Here is a 16,789-nt window from a genome sequence, read left to right on the forward strand (position 1 = left end):
TCATTTTCTTCATGATCAACACTGGCTGTTCTAACCACAACTGACCATTATGCACACGACTAAGAATATACCTAATCCACTTAATTTGAAAATTCTGCGGCATATGCAGAATATGGGTTAACCCTTTGACCTCTAGATTCTTATGCTCGAGTTTTAATGATCCATCAACACACATTTCTCGTAGGGCACTATCCATCTCTAGGGTTCCAATTTCTTGCATAGAATACTTAAAATGAGTGTGAATATTGTTAATAATAAGTACCTTTGGAGGAATTTGTGATTGAGCTCCATTGAAGTCGAGTGACTTCGTAACTGCTGGTACTATCTTGAAATTTGGCGCTTTCCATTCCACAACTTTTACCAACATTTTAGAACCTCTTTTTGTCTTGTTGCTGCTGCTGCTTCTAGATGCCATGTGTTAGATTATGGTGACTGATTAGGAAAGTACTCTACATACTTCATAAATAGTGGGAAAATTATTTTTTGGGCCGTGGCCGACATATTATGGCCGACATATGGCCGACATATTATAACCCTAAAGCGGTTTAATAATTGTATAAAAGGGTTTAGGGTTGGATATTTTTCATTATGTTGTGATGTGAAATTGGTTCTTGCGACGATATTGAGCTGTAAGGGATTATAGATTGTAATCAGGTTGTAATTGTTAGAATTCTTTAGAATAACTGAGAGGGGGGGGGGGGGGGCGGGGGGGTGAATCAGTTATTCAAGGTCCAAAATGCCCTATTAATACCTATTTCAAATGATCAAACTTAAATCAGTCATATAAGAAAACTACTGTAAATCAACATGCAAAGATAAAACATTCAAGATCAACACATGACACAATGATTTATGTGGAAACCCAATTTGGGAAAAACCACCAGTAACATGCTACTTGATTCTCACTCTTCTGAAGTGATGCCCTGTTAAAAGCCTGCCCTGTTAAAGGCTTACAACACACTATTAAATGTGGCCTTGTTAGAGGATTTCACCAAACTGTTAGGAATGGGCCTGGTTAAAGGTCTTTAGAACATCCACTTGGAATGTCATTCTGTTAAAGGATTTATCTAATGGCTGTTAAACCAACGTAAGTCCATAGGATTTATCTTAATGTTACAATTGCTAGAAAGTAACTATAATGGTCTTTTGATCTGACATAACTTACAACATACTTTGCAGATTTTATATCACTCTTTCTGTTCAATCCTTATGCTTGGCTTTAATCACTTCAGCTCTGACTGCTTGTCTCCCTCTCAAGCTTCGTCTCTTTGAGTCTTCCTAATCATTCTGCCAATGTATTCATCCTTATGGTCATCTATCTAAATAGAGTTCCTGTGTTATCTTCTCCTTAGCTCATTCTTTAGCATTTCATGCTTTTATGCTTGACCACAGCTCTCTCTCACTATCCCCTCTATTCCACACTTTTTCTTCATTAACTTATGTCTTTATATACAAGTCTGATTTGCCTTTGCCCTCAATTATCCCTCTCGAATTTTAGGGTTTCAAAATGGATTAGGTAGGATACAATGTATCTACCCCATATCTTGTTTTCTTCTTGAAACTTTTCCAGTTGTATCTTAAAAACGTTCTACATGGTGTTCTGTGCCACCAGTTCATCATTCTTATCTTCCTTTTAATTCACAGATTTCTAGATAACAACTTTGTCGGCTTAGATTTGGCAAATCTTCGATTTCCTAAATAATGCAACAACTCGGCATTATTGAGTTACTGGTGCTCGACACCTCTGTGTTACTCGGCACCTATACCAGCTCAACACTTGGTTCTGCTCGGCACTTGATTTTGCTCGGCACTTGAACTTGCTCGATACTTGAACTTGCTCAACACTAGAACTTGCTTGGCACTTGAACTTGCTTAGCACTTAACTAGGAATTTGCTCAGCTCTTACTAGCTTGCTCGACACCTTCTCTCTAATAAACTTAGTTTGAGCTTTACAAAAAACTTAGCTAAAACCTTAGATCTTTGATATGTTTCAGTGTGCTCATTCTTTGTATCTTTTAGTATGTCATCCAATACATTGTTTCATTAATGGCTTGACTAATCCTTGTACTTCATTACAACATCATAACTTCAACCTTTCTCTAGGTTTTCTAGTTACATCTTATTGATTGCCTCCACCTTGACAATCAAGTATTTGGATCACTAAAGCAATTGTCATCTCTGCAAGTAGCAAGTTTAACATCAATGACAAAACAATGATTGGGGACATTCTTTAACCATTCCATATATTATTCCAATAATTGTTCTTATGATCATTTCAATCATTTCCAACAATCTCCCTCTTTGGCATTGATGGCAAACCAAACTGATCAAGTAATCAATTCAGTTACCACCAAGATTGTATTCATTTGCTGCATTTTTACTACTGCTCATTCTTTGTATCTCCCTCTTTCTTTGCATTGATCAGGCTTTTGCATATTTCTCCCTCTTTGACATAAATGCCAAAGATGTAGCATCTTTATCATGCAAAATATAAGCTTTGGCTTCTTGTTGTCTTTCTCCCTCTGTCACCATGCTTGTGACTGATTTGGAGTTTCTATTCCTGCTATCATCCTTTGCATCAACCTGTTGATATTTCAATGATTTATTCCTGTTGATGCAAGACAGCTTCCTTGTTGCCTTAAACTGCTTGACTTAGGGGTATAACCCCCAACTTGCCTCTAAGATATTCATAGGCATCCTTGGGAAATGGTTTGGTGAAGATATCTGTTGTCTGTTCCTTTGTGTGAATGTATTCCAACTTCACTTGTTTGTCTTCTACCAATTCTCTGACATAATGATACTTGATTGCAATGTGCTTGGTTTTTGCATGCATCACTGGATTTTTGGATATGTTTATAGCACTTGTATTATCACAATACAATATCACCAATTTTGTTACTTCTTCTTTCATTCCATTCAATAGATGTGTGAGTCATACAATGTTTGTACAATTGACTGCAACTGCCACATATTCTGATTCTGCAGTGGACTGGGATATACATGTTTGTTTCTTGCTAGTCCAGGTAACTAGCCTTTTGCCTATAAATAGTGCACCCCCACTTGTGCTTCTTATGTCATCAACGTTTCCTCCCCAGTCTGCATTTGTATATGCATTGAGTTCAAATTTTCCATTCTTTTTGTAGTATAGACCAAAATCATCAGTCCCTTTGAGATATCTCATTATTCTTTTTACTGCTATGAGATGATTTTCTTTAGGATTAGCAAAGAACCTAGCCACTATTCCAACTGCTAATGCTATGTCTGGTCTACTATGTACAACATATTGTAGTTTTCCAATCATGGATCTGTACATTGTTTGATTGACTTCAGCTGACTCATCATTTTTGGATAGCTTATTTCTTTTGGCCATTGGTGTGCTAACTGGTTTGGATTCCTCCAATCCAAATGTTTTAAGAATTTTTTTGATGTATTTTGATTGTGTAATAAATATTCCATGTTTGAGTTGATGAACTTGCAACCCAACAAAAAATTTGATTTCCCCAAACATAGACATTTCAAATTCATGTTTCATTTTGTCAGCAAAGCCTTTGCAAAGTACTTCCTTACCACCAAATACTATGTCATCCATAAAAAAATTAGATACAATAATGTCTTTACCTTCTTCAGCTTTGATGTACATGTTGTTGTTATCATCAATTCTTTCAAATCCAATTTGCACTAGATACTTGTGAAGTCTCTCATACCATGCTCTAGGTGCTTGTTTCAAACCATAGAGTGCTTTATGTAACTTACACACCATATCCCTATTGTTTTCATCAAAAAATCCTTCTGGTTGTTCAATGTAGACTTCTTCTTCTAGTATACCATTTAAGAAGGCAGATTTTACATCCATCTGTTAGACTTTGAAATCTTTGTAGGCAGCATATGCAAGTAAAGTTCTTACTCCTTCCATTCTAGCAACAGGAGCGAATGTTTCTCCATAATCTATTCCTTCTTCTTGAGCATAACCCTTGTATACTAATATAGCTTTATTTTTGGTAATCTCACCATTCTCATCTAGTTTGTTTCTGAATACCCATTTGGTGCCAATCACATTCTTGTCAGTTGGTCTGGGGACCAAACTCCAGGTTTTATTTTTTCTTATTTGATCAATTTCTTCTTCCATAGCTTTATACCAGTCACCATCTTGTAATGCACCCTATACTATCTTGGGTTCAGATTTGCTGATCAGACATGATTCATGTCTTAGTCTACTCCTTGTCATTGGTCTTGCATCTTTGTCGCCAATTATTTGTTCAGCAGGGTGATGTCTTTTTACATATTTGGATAATCTTGGCTCTGTCCTTGTTTCCATATTTGATCTTTTAGATTCAGGATCACTATGCACTTCATTGTCAGGTTGTTCTTCATCATGTATGTTGTCTTCTAAATTAGATTGTGCATTTTCTTCATTCTGTAACTCAGCTTCTGAATGCAACTCGGCATTCACTGGTTGTGAATCGACTGAAATTGACACTTGTTGTTGACTTTCAATTTGATTGACATCATCCTCATTAGCAGTTATTCCTTCATAAGAGTATACAAAGGTTCTGTATTCTTCCATTTTCTTTGGTTCTTCAGCTTGGACTTCTGTGTGCTCATCAAAATTTACATTTGCACTTTCCACAATTTTGTTAGTGTTAACATTCAAACACTTATATGCCTTACTTCTTGTGGAGTAACCAAGAAATATACCTTCATCACTTTTTGCATCAAATTTTCCATTTCTAACATCTTTAAGGATAAAACATTTGCAACCAAATATTTTGAAATGTTTTACATTTGGTGAGTAACCATACCATAATTCAAAAGGTGTTGTATTTGTACCTTTATTGACTTGTACTCGGTTCAATGTATGAACAGCTACACTTACAGCTTCTCTCTAGTATTTTAGAGCAACATTCTTTTCCATCATTAATGTTCTGGCATAGTCAATTACAGATATGTTTCTTCTTTCAGCAATTCCATTCTGTGGGGGAGTTCTAGAAGCTGATGTCTGTCTTTTGATTCCTTTGTCATTACAGAATATCTCGAATTCATTTGATGTAAATTCACCACCTCTATCTGATCTTAGACATTTCAAGCTTTTTCCAGTTTCCTTTTCAACTCTGGCCACATACCACTTAAACATTTGAAAAGCATCAGATTTTTGTTTTAAGAACATAACAGTCATCATCCTAGAATAGTCATCAAAAAATAACATTATGTATTTATCTCCTCTATAGCTTTGTATTTCCATTGGACCACATAAGTCAGTGTGAACTAACTCAATTATCTCTTTAGATGTATAGTTTTTGCTTTTGAAACTTGACTTTGTCATCTTTTCTAACTGACATTGTTTACACATGACATTATCAGGCTTCTTCAATTTTGGTAGCCCTCTGACTTTCTTCATTTTACTGATTTTGACTAGATTGTCAAAGTTGACATGACATAATCTTCTATTCCATAACCATTCATCATCAAATTTTTCAAATAGACAAGAAGCATCATCCATATCAAGGTAAAACAAATTACTCTTTGTTTGATCTCCTTTTCCTATTAGTTTACCATCATTGTCATAGATTTTTGCAGTTTTGTTTTCAAATTCCACTTTGCAACCTATATTGCCTAATTGTGAGACACTCAATAAATTTTAGTTTAATCCTTCAACATAGTATGCATTATCACATGAAATTTGGTTTGTGAGCTTAATGGAACCTTTTCCTCTAATTTTACATGGAGCATCATTACCGAATCTAACATTATTTTCATCATACTAAGTAAAGTTAACAAACTTACTTTTGTCTCCTGTCATGTGATGTGAGCATCCACTGTCTATGATCCATCTGTCATTCTTGTTTATACATGTCACCAGTGCTGTGGCTTCTTCTTCATCAGATTGGTCCTTCATGGCTACATATACAACTTCATCATCATTGTCATCAGAATTTTCTTCAACAATATAACACTTCTTACCTTTTCCTTGTAGTCTCTCTTGTCATCATCTCTTCTGTTCTTGTATTTGTTGTCTTCCTTGGAATCCTTTTTCTGTGGACATCTTGCAACAATATGACCTACTTCATTGCAATTGAAACAAATGATCGGCATCTTACCTTTGAATTTTCCTTTGCCCCTTTGAAATCTTCTAGCGAGCAATGCTTCCAATTGTTCCACATCTTCCTCATCAGTGCTACTGTCACTAGATACATACTTCATTTTTCTTCCTTTCCTTGATTTCACATGTGGGCGGAGGCTATCAATATTTTAGTATATTTGATTAATAGAGGTCCATCTACTCCTTTGGGCTGTGGTATTCCAGAGGAAGCATGGACTGGTAAGAAGGTGAGTTATTCTTTTCTCAAGACCTTCGGTTGTGAAGCTTTTGCTCATATAGACTCTGAAAATAGAACCAAGCTAGAAGCTAAATCAAAGAAATGTGTCTTTGTTGGATATGGCATTAATGAATTTGGTTATAGGCTTTGGGATTTTGAAAATCTTAAAATTGTTAGAAGTCGGGATGTCATATTCAATGAGAAAGTGTTGTACAAAGATCTGTTGCAGCAACATGAGAAGAAAGAAGATGATTATGTAGTGCTGGATGATACTCAAAAAGCTGATGTTCTAGCCAGTCCTCATGATGTGCAATAAATGCAACAACAAATACCACACACACCAATGAATGTTAGATGGTCAACGAGGCAAATTAGACCTCCACAAAGGTTTTCTCCATGTTTGTATTCTATTTTACTTACTGATGCTGGTGAACCTAAAAGTTATGATGAAGTTGTGCAGGTGGATACTAAGATTCAGTGGGAGTCTGCAATGAAAGTTGAAATGGACTCTTTGCTGAAAAATAAGACATGGGATTTGTGCAAGTTTCCTGCAGGTAAAAAGGCTTTACAGAATAAGTGGGTTTATAGGTTGAAAGAAGAGGAAGGAGGTAAGAAAAGATTTAAGGCCAAGTTATTTGTAAAAGGATTTGCACAGAAAAAGGGAATTGATTTTGATGAGATATTTTCTCCTGTTGTTAAAATGACTTCTATTCGTACTATTTTAAGTCTTGTGGCTATTGAAGATTTGCATTTAGAGTAGCTGGATGTTAAAATAGCCTTTCTTCATGGTGATTTGGATGAAGAAATATATATGGCTCAGCCATAGGGTTTTGAGGTCAAAGGTAACAAGAACTTAGTGTGCAAATTGAAGAAAAGTTTATATGGCTTGAAGCAAGCACCTCAGCAATGGTATCTGAAATTTGACAGTTTTATGCATGCGCATGGATATAACAGGTGTCATTCAGATTACTGTGTTTATTTTAAGAGGGGCTAAAATGCCAGTTAGCACATGCATTTGCTATGAAGGATTTGGGGGCAGCAAAACAAATCCTTGGTATGAAGATTTGCAGAAATAGGAAGAACAGAACATTGATGCTATCTCAAGTTGATTATGTTAAGAAGGTGTTGCAACGTTTCTCTATGGAGAATGCTAAAGCTATCAGCACACCGTTACCTGGTCATTTGAAATTGACTAAGGAGATGTGTCCCAAGACACAGGAAGAGGAGGATAAGATGTCCAAGGTATCCTATGCTTCAGCTGTAGGAAGCTTGATGTATGCTATGGTATGCACTAGGCCAGATATTGCACATGCAGTGGGAGTTGTTAGCAGGTATATGAGTCATCCAGGATTTGAGCATTGGAATGCTGTCAAGTGGATTCTCAAATATTTGAGAGGAACATCCAATAAGTGTTTACACTTTGGGGGCTCTACTACTGATTTACAGGGCTATGTTGACTCAGATTTGGCTGGGGATATTGATACTAGGCAGAGTACTACAGGTTATGTCTTTACTATTGGTGGGGCAGCCGTGAGCTGGGTTTCTAGGTTACAAAAGATTAATGCTCTATCCACTACAGAGGCAGAGTATGTTTCTGCTACAGAGGCAGCCAAGGAGATGATATGGCTTCAGTTCTTCTTGGAAGAATTGGGACATCCTCAGAAGGATAATTATTTGTTCACCGATAGTCAGAGTGCCATTCATCTTGCAAAGAATTCAGCTCTGCATTCTAAGACCAAACATAAAAAGTTGCGGTACCATTTCATTCGATCAGTTTTGGAGGATGGACAGTTAAAGCTGGAGAAGATACATACCAATGACAATCCAGCAGATATGTTGACAAAGGTTGTAACAAGGGAGAAGCTGAACTCCTCTTTAGCTTCGGTTGGTCTTTTAGACTGACCATGAATAAAAGAACAACAGAGTCTGTTGGGACTAAAAATTGCATGTAAATTTTGAGAACTATTGAAAAAATCAAGCCCTTAAATGCTTTTAAGTGAGATTGTACTTGGTTGTCAGTCTGAGGCCTAAGAGGTGTTTAATATTTCTAACACCTTTCATTTAGTGCGTCTATGTGTTCTATGAAGTTAAACTGACATGTCGAACCATTCTGCGAAGTCCCATTTTGAGCTAGTGTCAAAATTTGTAATTCTGCCCAAGTGTCAAATAGCGACCAGAGGCCCAGTTTGCATTTGAATATTTTTTACCTAGTAATGTGTCATGACTAGCCACTTTGGGGATGTTTAGTATGTATAACAAAGAACCTATGTTTCAATTTTCAAGTCATTTCAAATCCGTTTGACTAGGTTTTGCACCCCCCAAAGTTGGTCATTTACTGTTTTGTGCATTTGACTAGTTGTTCACAATTCTGGGAAGCCCTATTCGACCAATCATATCTTTGACCCAGTTGACCCAAATGAAAAAATTATTTTTGCATTGTGTTCTAGGGGTAAGACACTTCATATGTTCCAATTTTGAGATCATGTAGAATCCATTTGATCAGTTTGCTAACATGATCAAAAACCCAGTTTGCATTGTTTTGTTACGGCTAAGGTATCCAGATTGATCCGTACCCCTGTTCGGCATGTTATAACTTTGATCCTGTGATTGGCTAGCCTAAATGGATTGTACCATTGTGTTGTGTCCTAGAAATCCTTGAAGTATGCTAGTTCTTAAGTCATGATGAATCCATTTGCATACTTTTTTATGTCTGTACATTTGCCAAAAATCACTTTTTGACACATTTGCCAGTTAAAATTTCCAAGTGCCTGTTTTCGGAAATTCACCAAATGTGCCCTGTGATTCTTCATGAGCCCAAAACATGGAATTATATTCTCTTAAGAACTTATATCCTAGTTTTCAAAACCCCAAGTGATCAATAACCCAGTTTATAATGCCGAACCCAAGCCCAGTTTATGTTTTTTAACATTGTTTGCCTGCAGAGTAATTGAAGTATGGATGTTCGGAAATTAAAATCTTTTTACTGGAAAATCATCATGGGCTAAGAATTTGCATTATGATAGAGTGTGTAGGATTGAACACTCATGCCGATTTTTATGGCCTGGTTATTTGATTGTATTAGTTTTTAAGGCCAGCCGGTGAGCCTCCAGACACAAATCCACAATTTCCACAATTGATTAAAAGAAGTTGGGTAGAATGGAACAAAACATATTGAAAGGTTTTAGAAGAAGGCAAGTGTTGATTAAGCCAAGTATCGTTTGCTCTTTTTCACCAAATGAAAATGGAAGCCACGGGTTATCAAAGCAAGGGAGATTTTTAATTTTAATTGTTTTAGAAGTCTGCCGACATTATAAAGGAAATGAGGCATCCATATAATTATAAAAAAGGAGCCGGCCAAGAATAAATTGGCATAAGGAAAAGAAAAGCTGCTATCGTTGGGGAGAATCCATGCCAAGTAGAAGGAGCAGCCGACCACCATTTGAGAAATTAGCATCAAAGAATGGTAAAGGCTCACCACATGTTTTTTTTTTGCATAGTCTACTGCAACCTCTATGAAGATGAAAATGAAAAGGGGCAGCCCGTGAATAGAAGAATAAATGCTGAAGCAAAAGCACCAAAATATAGAAAGAGCTGCCCATTTTAAAAGGAGTGGCATTGAAAGGAGCAGCCACACCGAGGTAAGCCATGGCTGAATTAAAAGGAGACATCCATAAATAAAAAAAATGCAGCCAGAGGAAGGAGCAGTCCACGTTTTTAATAAAATGTATAGATTTGCTAGTGAAACAAAGCTCAAGGAAGCATGTATCCACGTTTTTGAAGCCCATGGCTTCCTCCAGAAACAGTATCACATTTTTTAGAAGGGGGGAGCTTCATTTTAAGTGACCATATGCATAAGAAACGACCATCACTATGAAAAGTCTGCTGATTCATGGCAAAAAATGACCAACAGGCAGGGATATTCTCATAAAAATGAAACTCCATTGTGGAACTATCAATCACAAGGTTAGAGCTCCATGTAAGAATAAGCAACTCATGCCAAAGGAGCTGGAACAGCTCACACATATGCAGCAGAAGAAATCAGCATTTGCAGGATAGAGGGAAATGTAAAACGAATTATCCCACATGACTTGTACAAGGGAAGTTTTTGTTATTTAAATACTTTTGCACTCAAACATGTAGTGTCAACAACACAAAGGCTTTTGAAAGTTGTGTGATGTGTGATGGATTTCGTGGGTCCCAGCCAGCTGGAGGATAGAGTATAATTTTGAACAGGCACACAATTAAAAAGCCGATGATGTCAGCAGATAGAAGCCAATTCGGAAATTCAAAAAAATTCGGGACCTCGCTACTTCGCCAGTCGGAAAATGCAAGGTTTTTCGGCTAGCGAGGTAGCGAGTTGCCAGAAAACCTTCAAAATCCGATGAGGTGTTGATGAAGTAGCGTGGGACCCGCATAGTGATGTCAGCGAATGATTGAAGGACAAGTGACAACCAAGCAGTAACTGAAATCCTGATGTGGAACCCGGTGCACAGGATGGTGCCACGTGGCAGATCGTGTGATCGTCGTTATCTCGCCAAGAGAAAATGCTCACCAGTTAGCCATAGCGAAATGGCGACGCTGATGTGGCGTGGGTGACTTGGCACAGTGAAGTGGCAGAACAGAGGACCAGTTAGAATGTGACATGTGTCAAGCTCGGTCAAACTTGGTTTGACTCGGGTAGAAAAAATGAAAGGAAAATTAAGAATTTTCAATTTTTAATGTTTTATTATTTTTCCTTGAAGCTCATGTCATGTCAGATTCATTTTAATAAAGTTTAAAATTTTATATAGTTTAAACTATATAAAAAAGTTAAAAATTTTGCAAAATCATATGGAAAACATAAACAGAGGCCTAATTTTCAAACGGCCATATCTGGGGCAATTTTTAACCGAATTGGGCACTCCAATATACCGTTGGAACCGAGAGAACCTGAACTTTCCAAATCTGGAGTTTTTTTTTGCACAGGTGCTTCTTGGTTCAAGTTATAGGACAATTTGTGAAATCAGAGGCATTGGCGACAGAACAGGCTGAGTTCTTCAGTGATAATTAAGATTGGTTAGAGGATGGTTTTAAAGGTCTGTTGCAATCTGAAAGTGAAGAAAATCAACTTGAGGTTGTTTTCTTGTCTTCTCAAGGCATTTTCAACTGATTTGTTACTTTTACCTTGAATTCACTTTTACATCAGGATCAGTTACATGCTTTTCATCATCAGATTTCTGAGATATTTTTGCATGGTAGAGGCCAAATGATGAGGATTAGATATGATATGCAGTTGTAGAGAGAAGGGGGAGAGAGGTTTTTTCATCTTCTTGAAGGGAAATTCTGAAGGGACACTTGTCGACTGCAAATTCAATCTGAGAATTGCCTTCTCCATACATATTCTTTCTTCTTCTCTGAAATAGGTTGTTGTGGTTTTCTTTTTCCAGTTCTTTGAGCTCTGCTTAGGCTGTGAAAGCCACACACCCAGCATATCTCGTATGAACAGCATATGAATTTCATAGATAGTTCTGATACAGTAGTGTGATCTTGTATCTTGTTTTATGCATTCCTAATGTACTTATTTCAAGGAGATAAATACAATGTACAGAAGGTTTTGAATTTCAATATAATTATGTCTCCTTTCTTGTTGAATTTGTAATTTTATATGTTCAAGAACAAAGATCTTGAACCTATTTGCAATTGCCCAGTTGTATGTTTGAGGTTTGCTTGCCTTTGACTCAAGGAGTCATATAATTGCTTGTGGTTTCAGACAGGGTTGCAGATTCATTGAGAAGGATGCGTGAAAGTATGGGGTTATATTGGATATTGTTGTCTGATTCATAAGGTGAACAGACCGAACATGAATGTTTCTACATATACCATATGTTGAGTGATGTTCAAGGATGCATAATTCTGGAGTATAGGATTGCCCTAATGGATAAGGCACTGGTCATTTGTAGGATCATCAAGTTTTTGCTGCATATTAGACATGTTGGCTTTTCTCAATATAAATCTATCATTTTCCCTTCATGTTGAAGTGGACATAAAATTTTAAACCCTCACTCAGTTTATGAATAATATAGGTTTGCACCTAGCTATTGTAGAATCTGTGTTGTTTCATAAGCCATTAGGAGAAATAAGGGTTTCTATCTGCTTTGTATTAGATTCAGTGTATGCTTTGACAACTGGTACCATATAAGGAATCTATAGGTTCACCCGCCTAGGTTTTGCAGAGCCTGAAGTGTAGAAGGAGTATAGCCTTATAGTTGGCCTGGTGTTTGAATGGATGTGTTGATAATGGGAGTTAGCTGCCCCTACATGCATCTTGTTCTCATCAGGGTAATTGGAAATGGGTAACATTTTCAAACACCAACAGAGTCCAGGGTGGTTTGATCCAGTGGGAGCCCTATGTGGTAGTGGTATTGGTACAGGATCAGTCTCCAAGTGGGAGATTGTTGTTTAGTGTGGAGCCTGATTAGTCCCCAAGTGAGAGATTGTTAGATTATGGTGACTGATCAAGAAAGTACTATACATACTTCATAAATAGTGGGGTTTGGGGCATCGCCCCAAAAATTTTTTTTGGGCCATGGCCGACATGGTAGCCGACATATGGCCGACATATTATAACCCTAAAGCAGTTTAATACTTGTATAAAAGGGTTTAGGGTTGGATATTTTTCATTATGTTGTGATGCAAAATTGCTTCTTGTGGCGGTATTGAGCTGTAAGGGATTACGGATTGTAATCAGGTTGTAATCACTGGATTGTAATAAGATCAGACTTGTTGTTTGGTGGACGTAGCCTAGGGATTGGGTGAACTACGTTAAATCTTGGTGCCTTCTGTTCATTTCTGTGTGATCTATTATTTTTTTTTATTGGTTATATTTGCATGTAGTTTTTATTTTTGTCTGTGGTTTATCCTAACACCATGTTTTCTTGGTAAATGAGAAAAAAAATTGAACAAATCTTCGCTACAAATTCACTTGAGATTGCTTGGATGCATTGGAAATTGCTCTACTCTGAGTATTCTAAAGTCACGGTGAAGAATGAAGTTGAATTCTGCCCTTTTTGATGAAAATTTTCCATTAATGTTTGGTACCATAATGATGTATTGCATGACAGATTGTCATCCACTCACTGTGCTCGGTAGAAGCTTGTGACTCGATGATCGAACAAAACTTTATTACTCCTGACCTAGCTCGGTAAAGTCTATGACCAACCTTGCTCGATGTGACTTGATTTCTTGTGATCCTCTATATCTAAAATATTGATTTGGATCTTTGCTTCCTATCATTGGAACTACTTAAGATATGACTTGAAGATATAGTTCCACTTCTTCCTTAAGAGCTTAATTGGAAATGGTTGAGCCACCCACTTCTTGAGTGACATGACCATCATTTGAACTTGCTTGCTCGATAGATTTTGGAATCCACTACTGTCTCATTTGCTTCCTAATGTTATCAACTTTAGCTTTCTTTTCATCTTCAACCTTTCCTATATTCATGCAATTCTTAGCTATATGAACAAGTTCAGTGCATGTATAACATCTTATGGTTGTATCCTTCTTTCTCAAGTAATACCTTGCATAGTTTACACTGATGTGTCCATATTCTCCACAATAATGACACCTACACTAGGTATTGTAGTCCCAACCAAATATTGCCTTTACAAGTTGTTCAGCTGGATTGAATGGTTTAGATCTAAATTTATATGTCTTGTGACCTTGTTTCTTGCATTTGTAACATTTACCTTCAAATTTTGGTTTCTCCTTACATTCATTAGCTTTATGACCATGTTGACTATAGTTGTAACATTTTCCATTGAATTTTTTCTTTCCATTGCTCCAACATTTGTTTGATGTATGACCTAACTTACCATAGTGATCGCAAGTAGGTCTTTGATTCCTTTGGGCACCTTGTTTGGAAGATCCACCTTCTTCTTTGTATCCAAGTCCTACCTTACCTTTTTGCCTATAGAGATTTTGCTCACTTTGTTGATTCAATTGATCCATGTTTTCTTGGGATTTCATTATCCTTTCATTGAGTTGCTTTTCAAAATTTAGATTAGCCTTCAATCTTTCATTGATTTGTCTTTCAGTGATTAAATCATTCTTTAAACTTTCATTTTTAGATCTCAAACTCATGATTTCCTTGTTTGCATTGGAGAGCTAATTGATAAGACTTTCTTGCTGAAGGGATTGACTTTGAGTTTCATTGTTTCTTGTCTCCAAGTCTTCATTTGCCTTATTCCTTTGTTCTAAGATTTCACACAATCTTATTGACTGAATTTCCTACTCTCTTTTCATTTTCTTACCTCTTCCTGCAGAGAGCCATTCTTTTCTAGGAGTTCTTTGATTGCCTCATTTTCTTCATCTGAACTACTTGAGGGGAAAAAGTCTTCAATCTTTTCTTCAACATACTAGTGCTCATTTATTTGTTTTGCAAGTTCCTTCCTTCTTTTTAGGGATTGAGAAAGATGATCTTTTGCTTCCTTGAGTTGAGCTGTGACCATCTCCAAATCTAGCTTCTCATTGTCCTTGATCTTTGCTCAAGCTATCAAACTTTATCCTAAGAACCACAAATCTCTAATACCAATTGTTGGAAATAATCAAGACTAGCTAGGTTACTGAGAGGGGAGGGGTGAATCAGTAACCATAAAAAAACTTTCATAAATTCAGCACTTAAAAATGTAAATCATTCACCATTAATTGATCTACTTTACTACATGCAGAAGAAACTAAAAGATAAACATTCATGACACATGAACACAGAATTTGGTGACCCAAAAACCTTCCAAATAGAAAGTAAAACTGGGGTGGGGATGATACTCATAAAACTTCACTACTACATTATAAGGTTGTCGTGTTAAGGCTTACATTGACCACTTCTGATGATCTTCCTTGTTAAGAGCAATTTGGACTGCTAGATCCACCTTGTTAGAGGTTTTACAAACATACAATGAAGTATGCACTCTGTTGAGAGATTTGAAGAAAGATTGTGAAGTCTACCCTATTAAAGGATTTAGAAAACTAAGTCAACTGTTAGGATAAAATAGTAGATCTGACTTACAACTTGATTGTTGATTAGATCCTTGAGGTACAAAACACCTCATGTGATAGATATAACTTTATTGCTCCTTGTAGACCTTGTTGAATACTCTACTCTGCTACTGATTTGCATTCAATCTTCTCAAAACATTACATATCCACACATCCATATATTGTAAATGATACAATACATTACATATATACCATTCCAATATTTACAATTACAAGGTCGGCTGAAACACAAGTAAACAAAATATTATTGAGTCAACCAAATAGTAGAAACTCGGGTTCAGTAAGCTGACTTGGTGAACTTTTGATACTCGACATCCACTGCATTACTTGGCATCATCATGCACTTGGCAGAAGTAGAGGCTCAGTCCAAACTAATCACACAACATAGCTTCGAACTCAGTGACCATTGGAGACTCGGTAGATATAGTGTGACTTAGTGGAAACTAATTTCTATGTTTACCTTGCTGGCACTCCGTAAACATTGCACATCCATCACTCAGTAGACATTGGCATCAAAATATAGTGATTGATGACTTGGTAAGTACTATAAATCTCGGTGACCACTAACTGCTCGGTGATAACTGTTGGATTGCACATTGTCTACTTTCACTCGGTAGCTTCTAGAATGCTCGGTATAAACTACTTAGTTGATGAACCTACTTGGCAACCACTGAATGCTCGGTATAAACTATAGACTGAGTGATGAGCTCGGTAACTATACAGAGTTGAGTAAGTGTTGTCACTAATGACAAATATAACATAATGCCAACACACATGAAATGTCTTTTGTACCATAACCAACTTTCTTGTACTTGAGCAATAAAACATGAACAATCACTGAGATCAAGATAAAATAGATTACCTTTTGTTTTCTTGCCAGAACTAACCAAATTTCCTTTCCCATCCAATAGTTTGGCCTATCCATTCATGAATTTTCAATCTAACAAAGAATTTTATTTCACCAAACATGGACATCTCAAATTCTTTGCTCATTTCTAATGAGAATACTTTGCATAGATCATCATTTCCTGTAAATAAAGTATCATCAACAAATATTTCTGCTAACACAATCTTCTTATCTAGTCCTTCCTTGATATACAAACTATTGTTATCATTATTTCTTTGAAAATCAATATGTACCAAGTAATTATGGAGTCTTTCATACCAAGCTCTGGGAGCTTGCTTGAGACCATATTTAGCTTTGTGTAGTTTGCAAACCATGTCTCCTTTGCTAGGATCTACAAAATCTTCTGTTTGCTCGGATCTACAAAATCTTCTGTTTGCTCAATGTAAACTTCCTCATCAAGGATTCCATTCAAGAATGTAGATTTAACATCCATTTGATATACCCTAAATCCTCTATGTGCTGCATATGCTAGTAAAATTCTAACACCTCCAAGTCTTACTATAGGAGAAAAAGTTTCATCATAGTCAATATC

Source organism: Cupressus sempervirens, chromosome 5, assembly GCF_028749045.1.
Source record: "Cupressus sempervirens isolate cs-2001-9-10 chromosome 5, ASM2874904v1, whole genome shotgun sequence".
Taxonomy (NCBI): Eukaryota; Viridiplantae; Streptophyta; class Pinopsida; order Cupressales; family Cupressaceae; genus Cupressus; species Cupressus sempervirens.